Source organism: Antedon mediterranea, chromosome 8, assembly GCF_964355755.1.
Source record: "Antedon mediterranea chromosome 8, ecAntMedi1.1, whole genome shotgun sequence".
Lineage (NCBI taxonomy): Eukaryota > Metazoa > Echinodermata > Crinoidea > Comatulida > Antedonidae > Antedon > Antedon mediterranea.
Window position 1 is genome coordinate 22,786,647 of NC_092677.1, and position 20,275 is coordinate 22,806,921.

At 35.6% G+C, this 20,275-nt stretch overlaps 1 protein-coding gene across 2 annotated transcripts in view; it reads left to right on the forward strand.

Moving 5' to 3' along the window:
* The first annotated feature begins 844 nt into the window (after window positions 1-844).
* Window positions 845-20,275, forward strand: part of LOC140057327 (1-phosphatidylinositol 4,5-bisphosphate phosphodiesterase gamma-1-like) — a 75,939-nt gene continuing 56,508 nt past the window's right edge. For both annotated transcript variants that reach the window (XM_072102942.1, XM_072102941.1), the window contains exon 1: window positions 845-990. The gene's annotated coding sequence lies outside the window, so the exon portion shown is untranslated. The remainder of the gene's footprint in view (window positions 991-20,275) is intronic.

Genomic DNA, 20,275 nt, shown 5'->3' on the forward strand with positions numbered 1-20,275 from the left:
CTGATATGGCTTGAAACTAATTTTTCTTTGCATTACGGATGGAGTAACCAGTATTGAATATTTTTATATACCAAGTTTGAATTGTTGAATTCCAGAAGTATTTTTTCTGGATGTTTTTGTATGTGACTATTTCGCTGTGCTCCACCAATGGCGCCAGATTGGATTCACTGGAGCACAGTGTATTAACATGCGAAAATATATTGAAACTTTATTGGGTCCACTGGGGCACAGTGTATTAACATACGAAAAAATATTAACATTCAGTGACTTAGTGCTCCCCTGGTGCCAAATTGTGTCCACTTGAGCACAGTGTTTTAACATACGAAAAGATATTACAATTTAGTGACTTTATTTCTATTTTATATCACTGTGCTCCACTGGGGCCAAATTGGGTTCATTTGAGCAGTGTAGGCCTATTAACATACGAAAAGCTATTAAAATATAGTGACTTTATTTCTATTTTTTATCACTGTTCCACTGGCGCCCAAATTTGGTCCACTTGAGCACAGTGTATTAACATACGAAACGATATTAAAATTATTGACTTTAATATTTCTATTTTATATCACTGTGCTACCCTGGTGCTAAATTGGGTCCACTTGAGCAGTTACCGTAGCCTACTATTATTGCGATTATTGAATTTAATAAAGGCACCGTAATGGCGCTCTCCGTAGAGGAGTAGAATGCTCCTGTCGTCAGAATGACGCTCTGATAGTGATACCTCAAATGTCAGAATGTTATGCCAACATTAAAGTGCGACCTCTATAGTTAGAATCTAGTATGCGGAAGTTCTTACAACAACATGTACAGCTAGAGCTAAATAAAAAAAAACCGAAGGTTTCGATTGTCGGTTTGATTCATTCCTACGAATCTTCGGAAGTTCACTCAAAGTTTTTACGTGAAAAAGTTGATCTTTGAATAATGGAAGCAAATATATGATATCGTATCCAAGAGGAATACTGACATAGGCTAGGAAGCTATCCCAACAAGGTATTATTAATTTGTTTCAATAAAAATGTGTTGACGTACATTTAGGGCAACCGCACTCCACTGCTGCAGCATACTTGCTTGGCTAGGCTAGCTAGGGGTTAGCTACGGGTCTACTACTACTCTAGGTACTGAACTAAACTTAAGCACATACTGGTCCCCTTTCCGGCCCTCAGTGTTGTTAGGCCTACGTGGATTTCAATGGTAGTCACAGTGACAATCTGAACAATTTGGCGTTTCTGTTTTCCTGGTTTATACTACTGTAGGCTTGTTAGTCCATCATGCTATGTTACAATACAATGTGTCCACTAAAAACCTCTTTTTACCATAATCTATGTGTAAATCTATGTGTAAACCTAGCCTAGCTAGGCTAAGTATGCAATTGATTATTGGACAAATGGTAAATGTGCACGGTCCTATATCTGTCACAGTGTGCAAAAGTGTTATTCAAAAATTCTACTGTAAAAAATAGATTCTTCATAATTTTACCTTAAATTTTATATCCCGCTTGACCCTTGTAGAATAAAGCTTTATCTGTCCAAATATGTTATGAGACATAAAATAAATCGATGCTAACACCACAAAAACCAAGTATGAACTTGCAATGGTTTGGAGTACCAAACAGGAACAACATTTCTGGAGATCGTCATTTTTAAAACGGCTCTTATTCTCTGAAAACATTTGAACTTTATTGTTAGGGATAACGATGTAAAATTAAAAGTTAATATTTTGCAAACAAATTATACATTGCCTGTTAGTATTTTGTATCAATATTATAATAAAGAAGGAATTATGAAAATATGACTTGTAGTTTTCGAAATATAGGGTTTAAAACATCGCCGAAAATTATCGTTTTTAGCCACGAACGATGTAAACAAATTGCGCCCCCAGTCGACAGTTGTATGAACTAGTCATTTTTCGTAAAAATAATTATATAAAATCACGATTTTAAGTAATATATTTTGTATATCAACATTGTAAAATTCAATCAAATATGATAGTACTTATTTATTATATAAAAAAGAGTTTATTTAACCTCATTCGAAGAATTTCAATGCATTATTTTCCTGTGTAATTGGACAGGCCTGACACCATGTGACTTCACGGCACTTGCGAGAAAATTATTCCGCTGTGTGTTGATTCGCGTCAACCAATCAAAGGGCGAAAATCCAAAATCGTTCAACCGTGAGACATGCGGAGCGGTCGAATGTGAAGGTTTGATTGGCTTGCGATGACATCATACCATAAAATGGCGTTTTTGTTGAGCCTCTCGGAATTTTCCAAAAATTATTTTTAAAATGGACAAAACAGCTATTTTTCATGGTATATGGGCTGTTACTATGAAATATGCGAATTATATAGACCTCATATCGGGATAAAACTGTTTTTTTAGCACTTAAAATTAATATTTTTCTTAGTAACAAGCACATGGTATGTGGAACTATATTATCTTGGTGTAGGAATAAAATACATTTTGAGGTCATAAGAGGCTCAACTACAAAAATAAGGTTGAAAATGGTAGGTCATTGAGCCTTCCGAGGGTTTCGTAGTAAACAAAAGCTATACGCGCTAGGCGATAACGATCTTTTAACCACTATATTAACATTTTTGGGTGAATGAAATGGAAATAAAAAATACTTGATCTTATAGAATAATAGGTAAATGAATATTTACTCAAAAGGATATTTTCATAATTAATTTATTTTCAGAATAATTACCTAATAAAAAGTGTTTACCAAAGTAGAAAAATACCGCGTCAATGACATTGCGCGCATAGTAACGTGCGCGCTGTTTAATCGTGGTAATGAAAATGGAGTCAGCTCTCGGTATCCCTATTATTGTTGATTTCCTAGGTTAGAAAATGCGGGTCCTCCTAAATACCAAGACCTACCAAGACCTGTCAATGTAAAGTGTTAATTTAACGAAATATGATATAGACTTCTAATCGCATTTCCAACAATAAAACCTCAATTTTAGTGTGATATAGACACCAAAAATGTTAAATAATCGACTAGCTTCGCTTCGAGTTGATGCATACATTGCGTTAGTCTGGGCTCCAGACAGAGTTTTCTCTTAATTTTAGTAAAAATATAAATATTTTTGCACATATGGCGTTTTATACGTGTATTACTTGAGTTTGGATACTCCATCTGGGGAAACACGCAAAAGTCACATGGTTTGACACCAAGAATTCTTGGTACATAGATTATCCAGTTGACTAGTTTCAGCCGCATGCGATTGGCTACTCACGCATACGCTGTTTTAATATTATTCATATTTTAGAATTTCAAAGACTCAACAACTAAGATGTAGCGCATGCGCTATGTTACGTTTAGAGTAGACAATGTGTGGAGACGTACACACGTGTGTACTTTTGTACATCATTGATGAAAGTTTCTAAAGGCTAGAAATGATTTTATATGTCCAGTAGTCTGGTAAACATTTGATGGGATTTTCTCCAAGAACATGAAAACTCTTCTTGTTAATGATAGGCATAGCTTCCTCGCAAATCATACATTGAATGGATTTATTTATATGCAGAGATTATTTAATTCCTCCTAGCCTGTCCTGTCTGTGTGGTGGTGTAACTCTGTTGTGTGCTGGTGGTGGTATATGTACCTTATTGACGTTTTATGGCAGGTCATAGGCCTACGTACGAGTTGAGTTGGCCTACAAAGGAGGCCTAGACAATTAATAAACAAAACAATTTGTCAACACGATTTATATTTCAACAGTTGTTCAGTCTCGATTGTACCGTACGTCGATATTTTCATTCTAAAACAAAATGATCATCGGTTGGTTCGAAATCTATATTTACATACCGCCCGCCCCATATAGCCAAATACGGTATGATAACCTACAGTATGTCATTCTTATCGGATGTTTGCAGTCTGCAAAACGATTTCTATACGTGTACTGTTTCACAAGTCTGTATTTTCAGACAAAAATCAAAACGACGACGTGTGGAATGACTTTAAAAAAGACAATAAATACAGACTTGGAGCAAGTCTAACATTGTGTCACAAATGTCTGTATTGCGTCAACTACAGTAGTATGGCTCACTGACACTCGACGCAGCTAGTCGTAGTATAGGCCTACTGTGTTGTAGGCCTACATTTAACATTTTTGGTGTCTTTGTCGCGCTAAAATTTAGGTTTTTATTGTTGGAAATGTTATTAGATTAGAAGTCTATATATCATATTTCGTTAAATTAACACTTTAAATTGACAGGTCTTGGTAGGTCTTGGTATTTAGGAGGACCCAGAAAATGCTGCCATCATGTTTTTTTTTCACGCATTTCGCATGAGGAAGCTAAAGCAAGTAACAGTTATACTGTAGTAACAGTTTTGCGACTTTGTAAACTCAACTATAATTTATTGATCCCAGCTGCTGGACCCAAAAAACGTCTGGGATAAGATAGTCTATGAAGGCTCACGGTTGAACGATTTTGGATCCTCGCCATTTAATTGGTTGACGCGAATCAACAGACTGGGAAGAATATTCAAACTTATACCGCCGTGAAGTCACGTTGTCTCTAGAGGGTATTCAGTTGCATGCCTACAGGTTGAGGTCACAAACACACACAGCACATGATGCTTTTTTTTTTATGCAATTTCATTTTTTAAAAGAAAGAAATTCAGAAATCAGGGAGTTGGTAATTAGTATTAAGACCTCTCTGGTAAGACCAACATATGACCATGGACAACATGTAAACCAACCCTTCCTGACCACCTGTAAACCACCCCTTTCTGACCACCTGTAAACCACCCCTTCCCGACCACCTGTAAACCACCAGAATATAGCCTTATACACTATTGGATTAAAGGAAAATTTTTCAAAATCAATTTATCATTTTCAGTTCATACACAGAGGAATCCCTGGCTACAGTCCACTCCAAAATGTGGACAAATTTCGATAACTGTGTGGACCACAGCAATATAGTGTAGCAAAATATCTACATCATAGTGAACATTTTAGGATTAGATAGCTAGCATTAAGCAACTGCCGAACTAGATCCCTGAATCTTCCTCCTAATGATGATTAGAATCAGTGAAAAAGTTGTTACATTTAATAGTAAAGGTACTATGGTAAATACTATAGAGAAGTCAAGTGTATTTGTACTGTTATTGCATAACATAAAAGAGACGGCCATCATATGAAAACTAAAATTGAAATGCTCTTGGCTGCTTTTTAAGCCTTAACAAAATAAAATGATTGCATTGCACTTCTGTGTTAAACGGCAAGTCATATTAATGAAAGCTGTTCATATTAAAATCTTTTAGTTTTACTTTGTGGATTATCTTACAAATCATGCCAGCGTTTATGCAATTATTTCATTTGTGTCTAAAGTCTATTTTTCATGCTGTTCAAATGGTGTAAGTTAGCAAGCTGACATAAGTAAAGTGACCTCAAGACTGACCTGGATGTGCCAGCTAGTCATAACACATTCACCTATTCATCATGCCTCAGTGACTCAACATACCAAAAAACAATGTGAATAAACAAAACTCATTTTAATTTTTTAATTTAATTGCTAAAAATCAAATTGATGAATACATCTGCTGATTTGTGTGTAAAGAATTGCTCTAAATAAAAATGTGTACAGCCACCATGTATCACTATCCGGGTCATAATGGGATTTATTACATTATTACTAGAGAGCTTAGATCAACCATGGTAGATACATCCCTAATATACCTGTTTATAGAACTACCCGTCTTAAGACCTCGCCTGCCCTTACTATAAGTAGAATCCTTAATTTAAACAATACTTAAAATGATCACATGCTGACGATGTCATACTGTAAATATTTACATATATAGGCCTATGCATTTGTACAGTATATACATTTTTCAACACAATTTATTTTTTAACTGACTTGTTCAAATTTTTAAATGTTTTGTATAAATTATATATATTTTTTTGATATTTGTGTTTGCATATATATATTTTTGTATATCAACAATTTCAGCCTTCGGGCTGCATTTTTTTACTATATAAACCTGAATAAATAAATATGAAATCAAACAACTCCGGGGTAAAAAACAGCGGGGTTGAACAGCTGAACCTTCTCCGGAGGGCGATGGCCCTCTGAGACTTTTGGAAATAATTATTAAATTAAACAGATTATCAATTAAAACGATTCTAATGATTGTCGTTATGTAAACAAACAAAATAGAGGGCGAAATTTACAATTTTATTTTATAAACCCTGGTGTTGCTAGGTTTGTGTTAATGGTATCTCCAGAGTTTCTTAAGGCTTTGAATGGTCATCCAGAGTTTTGGTGTAAAAGGAGTATTATTAATATTTAGCAAATCGAATTGTTCAACACTTAAAAAACATACAAGTACATGTACAAGTGGTAATAATGGTCAGTGTACACTAGTGAACATAGGAAAATAGGGGAATAAACATAAAGGAATGAACAAGGAAAATGAACATAGGGAATGAACATAGGAAAATGAACATAGGGAATGAACATAGGAAAATGAACATAAGGGAATGAGCATAAAGAAAACATGCCTCTTGTGACTACACCTCTTGTGACTACATTATGATGTGGTCAAAACAATTAATTATTATTGTACATATACCTGCATTGTCAATCGCACAACATTCAGTACTTTCGTGGCCATGTTTTGATGCAACTAAATATATTGATCATCTGGAAAGTAGCTAAATGTGCTGTTTGAGATTGCACATTTTCTTTAAACATTTTGTTTGAACTATGACGTCAAATTACAAAAAATAAATCGGATTTGAATATAAAAATAATCTATTTTTCACAAACAAAAATAGTTTGGTAATAATGTTAAAAGGATTGTGTTTAATCTTGTGTGTTGTTTAAGACGTTAAATTCCATGATGTTTTGTTGTTTTTTGTGTGCGAATATTTTCTTGCTAATTTTTTTTGTGAGTATGAGATTTGAAACTGATTATGTATAAATTTGTGTTTGTCTAATGTATCTTTGAAATTAACCTATACATTAGCTACAGAACTATTGAAAATACTGTGAGGCTGACACTGATAGAAAACAAGATTTTGATCTACAGTAGGAAAATATTGTTTTAATTTAAATCAATTTTTTGTTGTCATAAAATATTGGGACCATTAAATGTAGCAATAAATATAAAGGCTGTAATTTCGCAAAGATGCGTTAAATGTAATCATTTTATAAAATGTGACAATCTGCTGGAGAATTGGGGTGGGGGTGAAAATTGAAAATTTCAGACGAGGTGAGTGCTTTGTCTGCCTCATGCTGGCTACGGCCCTGAATACCACATGGTTTTACACCAAATATTAGTACCAGTCTCTTTTTGTATATACTATATAGGTATTCATAATTTAAATTGATTACTCGTTATAGCCGGAAGTTATCTACATAATGTACTAACATAACAAGGAAGTGAAAGAACTAGATGCAAACACTGATTCATAGTTCAATATTGAAATATGTGAGTGATTGTACATGATGAATAGAACATTTAACTTGGCATTGCCACTGTAGTAGTGTACAGTATGATTGCTTATCTTGATTTTAGTAGGCCTATTCGGTATCTTTATTCAATCAATCATATAAAAATATACAGCATAAAACACTGAATTGCAATATTTATTTGTACAAAAATAATTAATATTATGCTAATTACACATGAATACAAAGAACAAACACAATAAAAAGAAAGAGCATGCTACACACTCAAATTTTTTTTAATAATCTCCCAGATGTCTAAGATTTTAATGCCTACTCGATCAATTTCATTAGATATGGGATAGGGCTATTTTGTAAACAGTCAGTGAACCAGTGGCAAAAGCGTTTTTCGAGAAGAATTTTTTATTAGCGAATTTTTTGCAAAATTCAGACTCTAGATTTGAGATCAAGTATATCAAGAGCATCCTGGTATAGAGTACCACAATATAGTACTGCCAATTGTTTAACAATTTCTGATAGCTTACATTCACTTTTAAACTACTAAATTGTACATGACAGTATTATTATATAGTTTTATAAACAAACACCGAAAAAATTTAGTGAGCCATTAGGATTCAATATTTAAAACAAATTTTTTTATCTTCAGAAATGAAAAATAAATTTTGAAATATTGAATTATAATGACTTTCCTCACTTTTTTCATAGTTTGTTTTTTAACCATATCAAACTTATTACTGGACCCTGGTTATAGTCCTTGAAAGATGACTGGCATAGTTAAATTAAAACTTATTCAGGAATAATAGTACAGGAAAGATATGCTCAGAATCAGTAAAAGGTTGAAAAAATTGCAACAGAATTTTTTTCACCACAATGCATTTCTATAAGGTTCCTATATGAACATACTAAAAGTCTAGAAAAATCCAGGTAGGGGAAATAGGTTTTTTTAAACAAAATGGCCGCCAATGGCGAAAAATGTCTAAAAATGAATAAAAAACATATATTGTATAAATCTAATTACCACTTGATAGCAGTTTTTATAATGCTTTTTATATTTCTTTAGTGTCAAACATTTAAACTGCAATATACATATTAATTTAAGTGCTATTTAGCAGCAAAAACACACATTTAAGTATCAAGATATCACCACGGTTATAAAAATAGACAACGTAGTCTTATGCATTATAATGCAGGACTACTGTGTCTAATAACAGTTCATTTACATTTTTACTGTCACAACAATAGAATTATACAATCTTACAATCTATTAATCCATTCATTTTCATTGTCCAGTTATCATCCTCTGTCTATAGGTAGGAATTAAGCATGTGCTGATGCCGTGGTATTCGTCACAAACAGTGGCACTGGTGGTAAATTTGTCATCAATGGACATATCATGCCATTTGTAACTTTCCATCCCCCAGTCTGTGGGTTGAAGAGTATTTTCTATCCATGGCTTTACCATGGTAATATACACGCAGGGAATGACATTTTGCAGCATTTGTTGTTGGGGGAATAGACTTTATTTCAAGTGCTGTTTTGCTTTTTGCTACTTTCTCCCAGAACGTATTCCTCCATACAGTATAGCTACCAATGCCAATTTCTCTGATGCGATGGTTTCTTTTTTTTGGAGACGTTTTGTTTTACAGAGTTTGTAAGCATACTACTGCCCAGGTGTTATGACTTTTTAAGACTAAAACCTTTTCCTATACCAAATAGATGGGATGTAGTATCACATCCCTGGATTCCATGTATAAAAAGCAAATTAATTTTTACAGAGCTTCACACCAAAAAAAGACTTTACATGCATTCACAGTGCTCCCCCATCGAGAACATACGATATTAAATCAATGAATGAAGCAACCGTGACAGAATATTAATTTAACATATTATTACACATGGGTCAAAATCAACCATATTCATCAATAGAGAAGCAGTGCACATTCCCTCACATATACTATTTCATCACTGATGATGGCTATGTGAGACAGTCATACACCATGCATCATTTGTTGAAAAAGAACCTTGTACTTTTCCTGCAGCCCTCTTTTACTCCATTGACTCCATACACACTACTAGACTACTCAGAATCCTTCATCTCACTGCCTACTGTATGTTATCAATGGGGGAGCACTGCTACATCAAACCTCTTGGCCCGAAACAGCAACATTTCAAGACATTTATTATGTACCATGTATGTTTGTTACGTTATGCGAAGGCAAAGTAAACTCTTGTGTTTAATGGGTATAATTATGGGCCATAAGTAAATTTGGTTTAGGAAAAGGTGTTGGTCTTAAAAAGCATCACATCACAGTTGGAGTTGTATGTCAAATTCTGTAAACCAAACAGTTTCCAAAAAAAAAGAAAACAATGCATCAGGAATTTGGCATTGGTAGCTATATATGGAGCCCATTTTTTTTTGAGAAAGTTGCAAAAAGCAAATCTATTCCCTTGCTGCAAAATTTCCTTTCGTGAGTCTTTATTACCAGGTATAGCAGTGGATAGGAAATACTCTTCAACCCACAGACTAGGGATGGAAAGTATTGATGACAAATTTACTACCAGCACCACCAGAGAAACTATTAAAGTTGATTAGATGTACCTGTAAATAAGGTTGTAGTAAAATAAATTGCAGCTGCAGAAAATATGGTTTGGACTGCTGCTCCACTATTTTTTAAGAATGCCACGGCATCAGCACATGCTCAATTCCCCACCAATAGATGGAGGATGAGATACTGACAAGATGTAAGTGAAATGACCACATTTATTTGAATAAATGCCCTTGGTGGTTGATTTTTAAGGAGGGTAGTCGGGGCGTGTAATCGTGGTGTGGAGTTTATTCGGAGAGAGGCGTTTATTTTTGTGGGTGTAATGTGGTAACATGTATAATCAAATAAATACACCCTTTAGATATGAACAAATACAACACCATCATGTCATTCAGTGAATTCTATTACAAATAGAGATGTGTTAAAATACAATATTGTGTATAATATGCATGTGGTGGAGCGTACATTCGAGGAAATAAATTCAAAATGATGTCAGATTGAGGAGGGGGAGGACTTGCGGTGGCGTAGGTTATTCAATTTTTCTAAATGTAGCGTTTATCCGAATAAATACGGTAATAGATTGTAGTCTAGTGATGGCGCAAGGATTTTCCTGATGAGGGGGGGGGGGGTGAGAGCGCAGCTAGCATCAATTGGCTGGGCCATCAATGAGAGCGGACCCAGAAGTTCCGACAATATTATACCGGTAAAGTTTTAGTCACTTTTAAAAATGAAAATCCTTGAAACGGCACTCAATGGGGTATTGTTTTATATTAGGAAATATCATCATATTGTCTACATATACTCCCGAAAATAACCAATTGGGGAGAGGGGTTGGTGCGGACAGACTCCTCACCCTTCCCATATGATCTCCCATCCCTATACTCCTCTCCTCTGGCACCACCAATGTTGTAATATATTGTTATAACAGTACAAATGTATTATTGACACCGTAATCCTATGCATTAAGCATAGGAATTAAGGACTGCGTTTTATATATTATAACAATAGGGATATATCTAGATACTTAAACATTTGTTTTTCGGCCATTTTCTAATTAACAGCACTTAAAATAATGTGTATATTGTAGTTCAGATCTTCGAAACTGTAAAGAAATATATAAACCATTGTAAAAACTGTTATAAAGTGGTAATTAGATCTATCATTTATGTTTTTTTTGTCCTTTTTTAGGCATTTTTTCCATTGGCGGCCATTTTGTTTAAAAAACCTATTTCCCCTACCTGGATTTTTCTAGACTTTTAGTATGTTCATATAGGGACCTTATAGAAATGCATTGTGGTGAAATAAATTCTGTTGCAATTTTTTCAACCATATTTCATAGTTTTCCTGTACTATAATAAGTTTATAATTTAAAGTGTTTTTTTTTGTCACTATAATTTTTTAATTAATTATCCATTTACATAACATTCATTATTTGTCACTAGTTAATTAAAGGCCCATCAAATAAAATTTATGACTTTAGAGTTAAGCAAATACGCACATGCAAATACTGAAGAGTGGGTACAAATTTCACACAAACCTGAATGTGCTGCAATACATACCACCTGAATATTGCAATGCACCAAATCCTTAGGATGGATGAAAATAATGCATAGGACATAATTATCAACCAATCAAATGGCATTAAGATAAACTGATGATTTGTTGTCCTACCAATTATACAGTAAGGTTTTTTGTTAGCATTTTGTTATGCCTTTCTTTCATGTGCAATCTTCAATCCCAAGGTTCCAAATTGTGACCGTCCAATCGTCCCTGTCCTCTGCCATCTGTTTGACTTCAGCGTAGGTTCCCAGTCCAGTTCACTCTTTGATGTCATCCATTCACAATCTCCTTGGTCTTCCCCTGCTTTTCCTCCCACAGATCTTTCCCTCAAGTGTAAGCTTTAACAATGGGCCACAGCTTCCTCTAATTACAGGTGTGTGTCCTGCGTATCTTAATTTCCTTTCATTCATTCATTCATTCATCTTTTATTTCGGGAAAAAAAGTATATCTCCATGGCTCAAGAACAAATTAGTGTCTACATTATTATAAAAATATAAAGGAAACAAAAATATATATATATATATATAAATCCAAAGGCAAATTACTGAAAAAATGACAATGCTGTGGGTATCAGTGGCTGGATCTCAATGGAGATACAAAAAAAAAGAAAGTGAAAAGCTAAATCAAAATGATAAAGTAAAACAGTCAGAAAAGTTAGCAGAGCTTTTGGGCAACACTAGCCCTTCATCAGTGCAAGTGAAGGAATATATATATATATCAGTTTGATGTCTGTTGCGCGTGCGTACAACTGAGGACTAGTGCTGTTCCGCCTTACCACGCAGAGAATGTTAAAGAGTCGCTATCCAATCGAGTTTGAACAATATCATGAAAGCCCCAGTGGTCGAATGGTTAGGGCAACTGCATATCAAGCAGACGGTCCGAGTTCGAGTCCCGGTTGGGTCGACTTTTTCTCATTCTCACAGATTTCCTCATCTTTATCGTTTCAAATTAATTTATTAAATTTCAGTATATCACCAGGCGGTTTAGAATTAATGTTCGTTGCCTACTGTGTTTATATATATATAAATATATTTTAAAAAACCTACGCCACATAGTCACATGGTTAAAACTATAGCTTCATCCATCTACCATGTAGATTGGATAAAGGAAGAGAAAATTCATAAATAAATTTTGTGACAATATTGCCTGTCCTCTCCAACCTGCACAACATGCCATACACCACCTTACGTTTTAGTTTGTAGAACAAGCAGATGTGGTTTTCTACAAACATGGTGCTGGCACTGCATGACCTAGGTTTATTAAGGAGCAGGCGTAAAGACGTTGTTGAAGCACACCTTTAGTGCTTCCATAGATTTTACATTAAAATTTGCCCACAGAGAAGCACAGTATAAGTTATTACAATATGTGTTAAGCAAAAAACACTTTTTTTTTTTTGAGCATTTTGAGAAAGTTCTACATAGTGTATTACCTCTAATGCACAATGACCTGTACTGTCGTTTGATATCTGTATCATCTTTCAAATCGGGTGTCAAAGTGTGACCCAAGTAATTAAAAACTCTAACAATGGCAAGTTCCGACTCAAATAAGTTTGACTTTAAACCAGTTGTGATTCTTTCTTTCACACCAACTGCTCTCAGGATATCCTCATTTTTGCGGTGTTCTTTTCTTGAGATTCTCAGAATTCTCCTATAGCACCACATTTTAAAGAATTTTATTTTCTTCATGTTTTTCTTTGAGTATATCCATGCTTCACATCCATAATTGAAGACCGAGTATACATAGCAATTAATCATACATTTCTTTGTTTCCAGTCCGATGTTCTTTTGCCAAAATTTCATATGGCCTTTTCTATTCTGATCTCAATTTCTTTTGGTTATGTCTCCATTGGTACATATTGTATGTCCTTCATAGTAATTTCAGAGCAACAAAACATCTCCACTCTGTTGGACCAACAATAAAACTCTGCTGAGTTTTATTTTGATTTAAAATTATATTTAAATTTTACTCTCACGAATAAATAAGTAGTAAAAGTAATAGTTATCAGGGCTCGCAGAATCGCTTGCCCGACGTCCCGCGGCAACCAAATAAATACGTCGGGCAACTAAAATTTAACATGTCATGTCCCGACGGGCAACCTCTTAAAATCACCGAAAATGTCCACGATGTTTTACAGGGGTTGTGAAAAACTGTAACAATGAAAATAATAGTCGCGCACGAACGAATTCTCTTGACGTCGAGACCAGTGTAGTGTTTGTTAAGTAAATGTATGGATCGGAATTCGGTGGTATGGAACGTTATCTCCAGGAGCCAAAACATGTGTTTCTATGCAGTCGGGCGTATCAAGTCGTTTGCGTATAGAGTTTCCAGGTCTGTCATATAGCACGCGGTCTCTTGCGGCATCCATTGATCGCGAAATAGGAAGCGTTGAACTCTCGGCTTTTAACTTATTTGAAGTTATTATACCAGGGAGTTTCTAATTAACAACTCCCTAGTTATACTATAAACCAAATAAAATAGGGGCTAGTATGTTTTTGTTTTTCTCAATTATCGACATCATTTTACGGTGGTAATAAAATCTGAATCTACTACTTAGTATTAATTATGTGGCCTACAGCCTGATAGTAGATTAGGCCTATGTTTAATTACATTCATGTTATGTATTTTGTGTGTAATAAATAATTTGCTGAATTACTGTAATTATTGTTCAAATGTACAGTTGTATTGAAAATACAGTATATTATTAAATTATAATAGATACGTAATTTTAATTGTCTGTGCCAAATAGGCACCGGCCGATGTTTTTAACACAGGCAAGTAGGCCTACCATTTTTTTTATAAATATTACAGAATATAAATTTAATAGGCCTAATAATTTATTTAATAAATACATTGAATACTTAAATAGTTACAGTATATTTTTTATTATCAACATTGAAAATAATACACTTCTTCGGGTATCGCCGAGAGTTGAACTTTCAAAAACTCCAACTTGGCGGAGCACGTGGTTTTCACCACAATTCGGCACAGTTCCCTTGTGTTGTTTTCAATCACAAACTTGTGCGAGCAGATGGTTGTTTTTATCCAACCTGTGCGAGCTTCTACTGAAACAACAAGTAAACTTCCACAAGCCCGCACTCTCCACCACACACCGTACCCATGTGCTCCTACTACGTACGGCTGCAGCTGCTGTGAGTTTTTTTGCTATACGCATGCGTATTGTTTCACGTCACGTAGAGAGAGACGGACGGCGATATTTTTTTTCGCTCAACGAAACTGCCAGCTAGCCAGAATACTGTTTTCTGATTGGATGTTGATGTCACGTGAGTTGTTCAAATCACTCACGCATGCAGTTCGCCTCAGTAGGTAATTCCTCCTCGCACTCTCAGAGCGGTTGCGACTCGCACTGCTCTCTAGGCTAGCAATTTACGTGTTGTAGGAATCGTACATTTCAATGGCTCGCTGCCTGAGCATAGTTGCCATTTCTGGCATTATTATGCTTTTTGGCATTATTTGGAGGCCCACGGCATCTGGCATAATGCCGCGGCATTATTTAGCCGTTTTTAGCATAATCTGGCATAATTTTGTGTTTTTTGAACAACCAAAAAAATAATATACCACAGAACAAAAATAAAATATTTTGTTAATACATATCACCTTACACAATATCATATCGTACAAAACAGATCTGTTCGGGTTTTCCGTACAATAGTTCTTCCATCCTTTCGTTTCGGACTTAATCGACTCTTCGGAAAGGAAGGCTGCTCGAACTACTACCGTGTGTGCGATATAGGCAGCACAACAAATCCGAAGAGGCTACCTATTGGCCAATTATGTTGCTCTATTTCAGAGACCATCAGGTTTTTGGATCCCCAGTATAGAGACAATTGAACGAAAACACATTATGAAAGGGGTTTTGTTTTTTCAGTTCATAATTATAAGCGGCCACACCCCTACCCCAACCTTTAAAATGGTAATTTCCGGTAACTAGAAGCTCTAATTTTAAAAAGAATTTCTTCTAGAGAATTTGTTTTCCATATTTCAAATTATGTTCCATTTGCATCGTCGTAGCAACCCTATATTTCCAAATGTTCTTCACCTCTCAGTGACCATGATGGGGCGAGGTCCTAGGGACTCTTATACATTTTTATTTAAAATTAAGTGCAATTTCCGGCCATCTAGCAGCTCTATTTTTCCAATTTGTTTTACCTCAGCCCCAACCATGGTGTGGGGCTGAGGTCCTGGAAACACTTAATATATATTTTTATTTCCTATTTTAAATTATAATTGGCACTTTCAAAACTATCATGGGCTAAGATCCGGGAGGTACTAATAAATTTATTTTATATTTGAAATTAAGTGCCATTTCCGGCCATTGAGCAGCTCTATTTTTTCAAATTTTCTTACCTCAGCCCCAACCATGAGGTCCTGGAGACACAATTAATATATATTTTGATTTCCTATTTTAAATTATAATTGCCATTTTCGAACTATGGTGTGCTAAGATCATGGAGACACTAATAAATATATTTTTATTTCATATTTTAAATTAGGTGCCATTTCCGGCCATCGAGTAGCTGTATTTTTCCAAATTTTCTTATCAACCATGGTGGGGCTGAGGTCCTGGAGACACTCAAAAATAATTTTTTTTATTTCATTTTAAATTATAATTTCCATTTTCTAATTATGGTGGCTATAAGATCCTTTCATTTTTGAAATTAGGTGCAAAGATCCCGGCCATCGAGCAGCTCTCATATTTCAGCTCAAAAATTATAAATTTCCATGGCTGTAACAGGTTTTTTTTTTTTTTTAGGGTGTGTGGGGGGGGGGGTCGGTGGGGGTTGGTGTTACAATTTTAGGCCCAATTTTGTGTCAGTTGGGGTTTTACAAACGTTTATTAGACATACAACCGTTGGTGGCGCTGTTTAGGGCCACATTTTGGGGATCTGGCATTATTTTTCCCAATCTGGCATTATTTGAGACAGGATACGGCATAATTTAAATTTTATCGCTGGCAACGCTGTGCCTGAGAGCGCGCTGCCTGAGACAACTACTAGCTCCTTGCACAACAGATAGAGGAGGCTTACAATTTCCCGCATAAGAGCGGCTAAACCCAAAAAGCGGAGAACTTGTGAAGGGTTTCTTGGAAGAAGTATTTTTACTTTCTCTCGCCATGGATGGAGTAATATATTAATTAATTTTATTTCCATGGAGGAATTGGCCTCTCTCAATGTTTATTTACGTTTCGCGTACGTTTCATGCATTCATTTCAATTTCACGTGGGAAAAATCTTTTTAGGGCCTTCATGACGGCAACATCGGGTTGGCACGGTCGAAATACACTTTTGTCATCGTCATTCTTTTATATACTGTCAAAAAAAACTACTAAATTAAAGCACTCAGGCCTAATAAAAATAACATTAAATCATTTCGGAGTAAATTGAAAGAGCCTAAGAAAACCAAAGTTTCTGAAATCTACTTTTAGGCCTAGGAGGCCTACATTTCTATAGGCAATATTTTAGATATATCTATTAAATAATTGTAAGATAATTAGTGCCATGTCTAGGCTACTACATTTTAAATATCGCAAAATAGCTTGATTTCGGAATTTCATTGCACAATAGAAGCAAAACGTTTTTGCTCCCAAAGTAAACCCACGTGAATACGCCTTTTTCATTCACGAAACGGAACACATCTTCGATCGATGACAAACAATGCCGTGCAACGAAGCGTAACCAACAGAAATAACATAGCGTTTTCAAGGGATTTCAGGACACCATGTTAATTAAACAATCGCAACTCTTGTACGGAGGATCGTATGAGAAAATAAATTACTGTAAAATGTTCTTAAAAGATTGGCCTACATCACTGTGTAATTGAAAAAATTTGAAAAATGTTTTTCACTACTTTAAAATCCATCGAAAAAAACACCACAGTGTATTAAGCATAGGCGTTTTTCACCGACGTTTTTTCGCAGTGCAGTCGCGGTATAAAACGTTAAAATTAAGTTAAAATAGTGGGCAAGTAAAAAAATGATGAGGGCAACCAAAATCTAAAACCTACTTGCCCGAAGGGCAACCAAATATTTTAGGATTCTGCGAGCCCTGGTTATCATTTTTGCATTATTACAAATAACCAAATTGGCACCATTTTCTCTTGCAGTATGTTTTATAATATCTGTAACTGATTGTTTGCAATTTGTCCTATTTCTTATGCCAAGACATGACAGTTTATTTCCTCGCTGCTCGATTGTAATCTAGTCGGAAATTGCCAAAATAACTTGGTACCTGATATTCACATTCGCAGGAAATGACATTTTGCTTCATTACGTCTATTTTTAGACAGGATAACATTTTTATTTTCTGGGAAGTCTGGTTTTCTGAATGCTCAACTTTGTACCAATTTGTGTCAATGACTTTTTGGTAACTGTTTATTTTGTCTTTTTATAAAGTGAAAACATTTTTTACAATTTGTTTTCCTATGGAAGTGATTAACTTATTAAACTTAACCTAATTAAAACTACAAAATAGTCTACAGTATTCAAATTCTATTTTTACCATATATCCTCTGGTATAATCCCACCCGTCTACAACACAAAATTGGGCCGACTTTACAGTAGGCGGTGGGACTACAGTGCCTGAGAAATCCTGGTTCAGAAAAAAATAAAATTGGTAAGTATTGTAAAACTCCATCTGAACTGGCTAGAGAGAGGCCTACATCCAGACCAAAGTCATTACTGGGACTATAGCCTGTTTGTGAAATTAGACATAAAGTAGGGGTGGGATTTAATCCCAAAGTGGGATTATTCCCGACGATATACGGTAATCTTCATGTTTTGGGGAAGCAATGCATATTTAATTAGAATGTGATTTACCCCTTTCACATTGAACTAGCAAACCTAGTTTTCACTGTTAAATTTGGATTTGTGGTTGGTATAAGTGTGAGTGAATTCCTGTGTGCAAACTCTGGGGTGAAACAGTTGAATGCTCTCTAGTGTGTGCAAACTCTGGGGTGAAACAGTTGAATGCTCTCTAGTGTGTGCAAACTCTGGGGTGAAACAGTTGAATGCTCACTAGTGTGTGCAAACTCTGGGGTGAAACAGTTGAATGCTCTCTAGTGTGTGCAAACTCTGGGGTGAAACAGTTGAATGCTCTCTAGTGTGTGCAAACTCTGGGGTGAAACAGTTGAATGCTCTCTAGTGTGCAAACTCTGGGGTGAAACAGTTGAATGCTCTCTAGTGTGTGCAAACTCTGGGGTGAAACAGTTGAATGCTCTCTAGTGTGTGCAAACTCTGGGGTGAAACAGTTGAATGCTCTCTAGTGTGTGCAAACTCTGGGGTGAAACAGTTGAATGCTCTCTAGTGTGTGCAAACTCTGGGGTGAAACAGTTGAAAGCTCTCTAGTGTGTGCAAACTCTGGAGTGAAACAGTTGAATGCTCTCTAGTGTGTGCAGACTCTGGGGTGAAACAGTTGAATGCTCTTTAGTGTGTGCAAACTCTGGGGTGAAACAGTTGAATGCTCTCTAGTGTGTGCAAACTCTGGGGTGAAACAGTTGAATGCTCTTTAGTGTGTGCAAACTCTGGGGTGAAACAGTTGAATGCTCTCTAGTGTGTGCAACAGGGAAAAATTTCATTTTAAAATTTTGTTTAGCAATTATTGCTAATCAAACTGATTTTTTAGTCGAGAAACATAGTTTTTTATTGTCTTTTTTGCTACACAATTTTAGAAATGTGTAGCAATAAGGTTGTTTTGTATAGCTTTTTGCTATGCTACACTGGCGAAATTATTCCCTGGTGTGCAAACTCTGGGGTGAAACAGTTTAATGCTCTCTAGTGTGTGCAAACTCTGGGGTGAAACAATTAAATGCTCTCTAGTGTGCAAACTCTGGGGTGAAACAATTAAATGCTCTCTAGTGTGCAAACTCTGGGGTTAAACAGTTGAATGCTCTCTAGTGTGCAAACTCTGGGGTTAAACAGTTTGAATGCTCTCTAGTGTGTGCAAACTCCTGAGACACGCCGTTGGTCAAAAGATTATTATCATTGCGCGGTCATTCATTGCTTTAGTTGTACAGAATTTCTTGTTGGTGTAAATGGTCAGCAACCCTGGAGAAACTCTAGGTATATAGTATGCTCCATTTAATAATTTGATTCCTACATTTAACTTCTAAATAGTAAATCAGATAATATTTAAATATAAAATAGATGTAGCCTATATTTTTGTAAAACTATTGTTTAATAAAATAGGAGAAAATAAATAATTTTTGGTAAGAAATTGTCACATACAAGGCAGGGGTGGCGCCAGGATCTTCCCGACACGGGGGCTACATTCCCCGACGAGGGGGCTATGCGAGCATCACTAGGCTGGGGGCCAGGGGGCCGCCAAGGGCCCCCGGTGGGGGTCCAGGGGGCGAAGCCCCCAGAAGCAACGCGTTCTAGCGTCATTTGAGGTCATTTTAATCAGATTTAGGGTAGCCATTTTTTCCATTTTTTATAATGCATAAATAAAATACTGCGTGCAAAAAAACGATGCGCGATGACTGTTTCAATCCATATTTTTCAATTTAAAAAATAAAAGTTCAAAGAAAATTTTGAAAAATAGAGTTGGAGGTCCCGGAAATTGGACTTATTATACTTCAAAACATGAAACAAAATATATCAAGTCCCTATCAAGAGGTTGTGACTGAGCTAAGAAATGTTTGAAAAATAGAGATGTTAGGTCCCGGAAAATGCACTTTTTGTACTTCGAAATATGACCAGCTTTATTGTTGGGGCTGAGCTAAGAAACTGTTTAAAA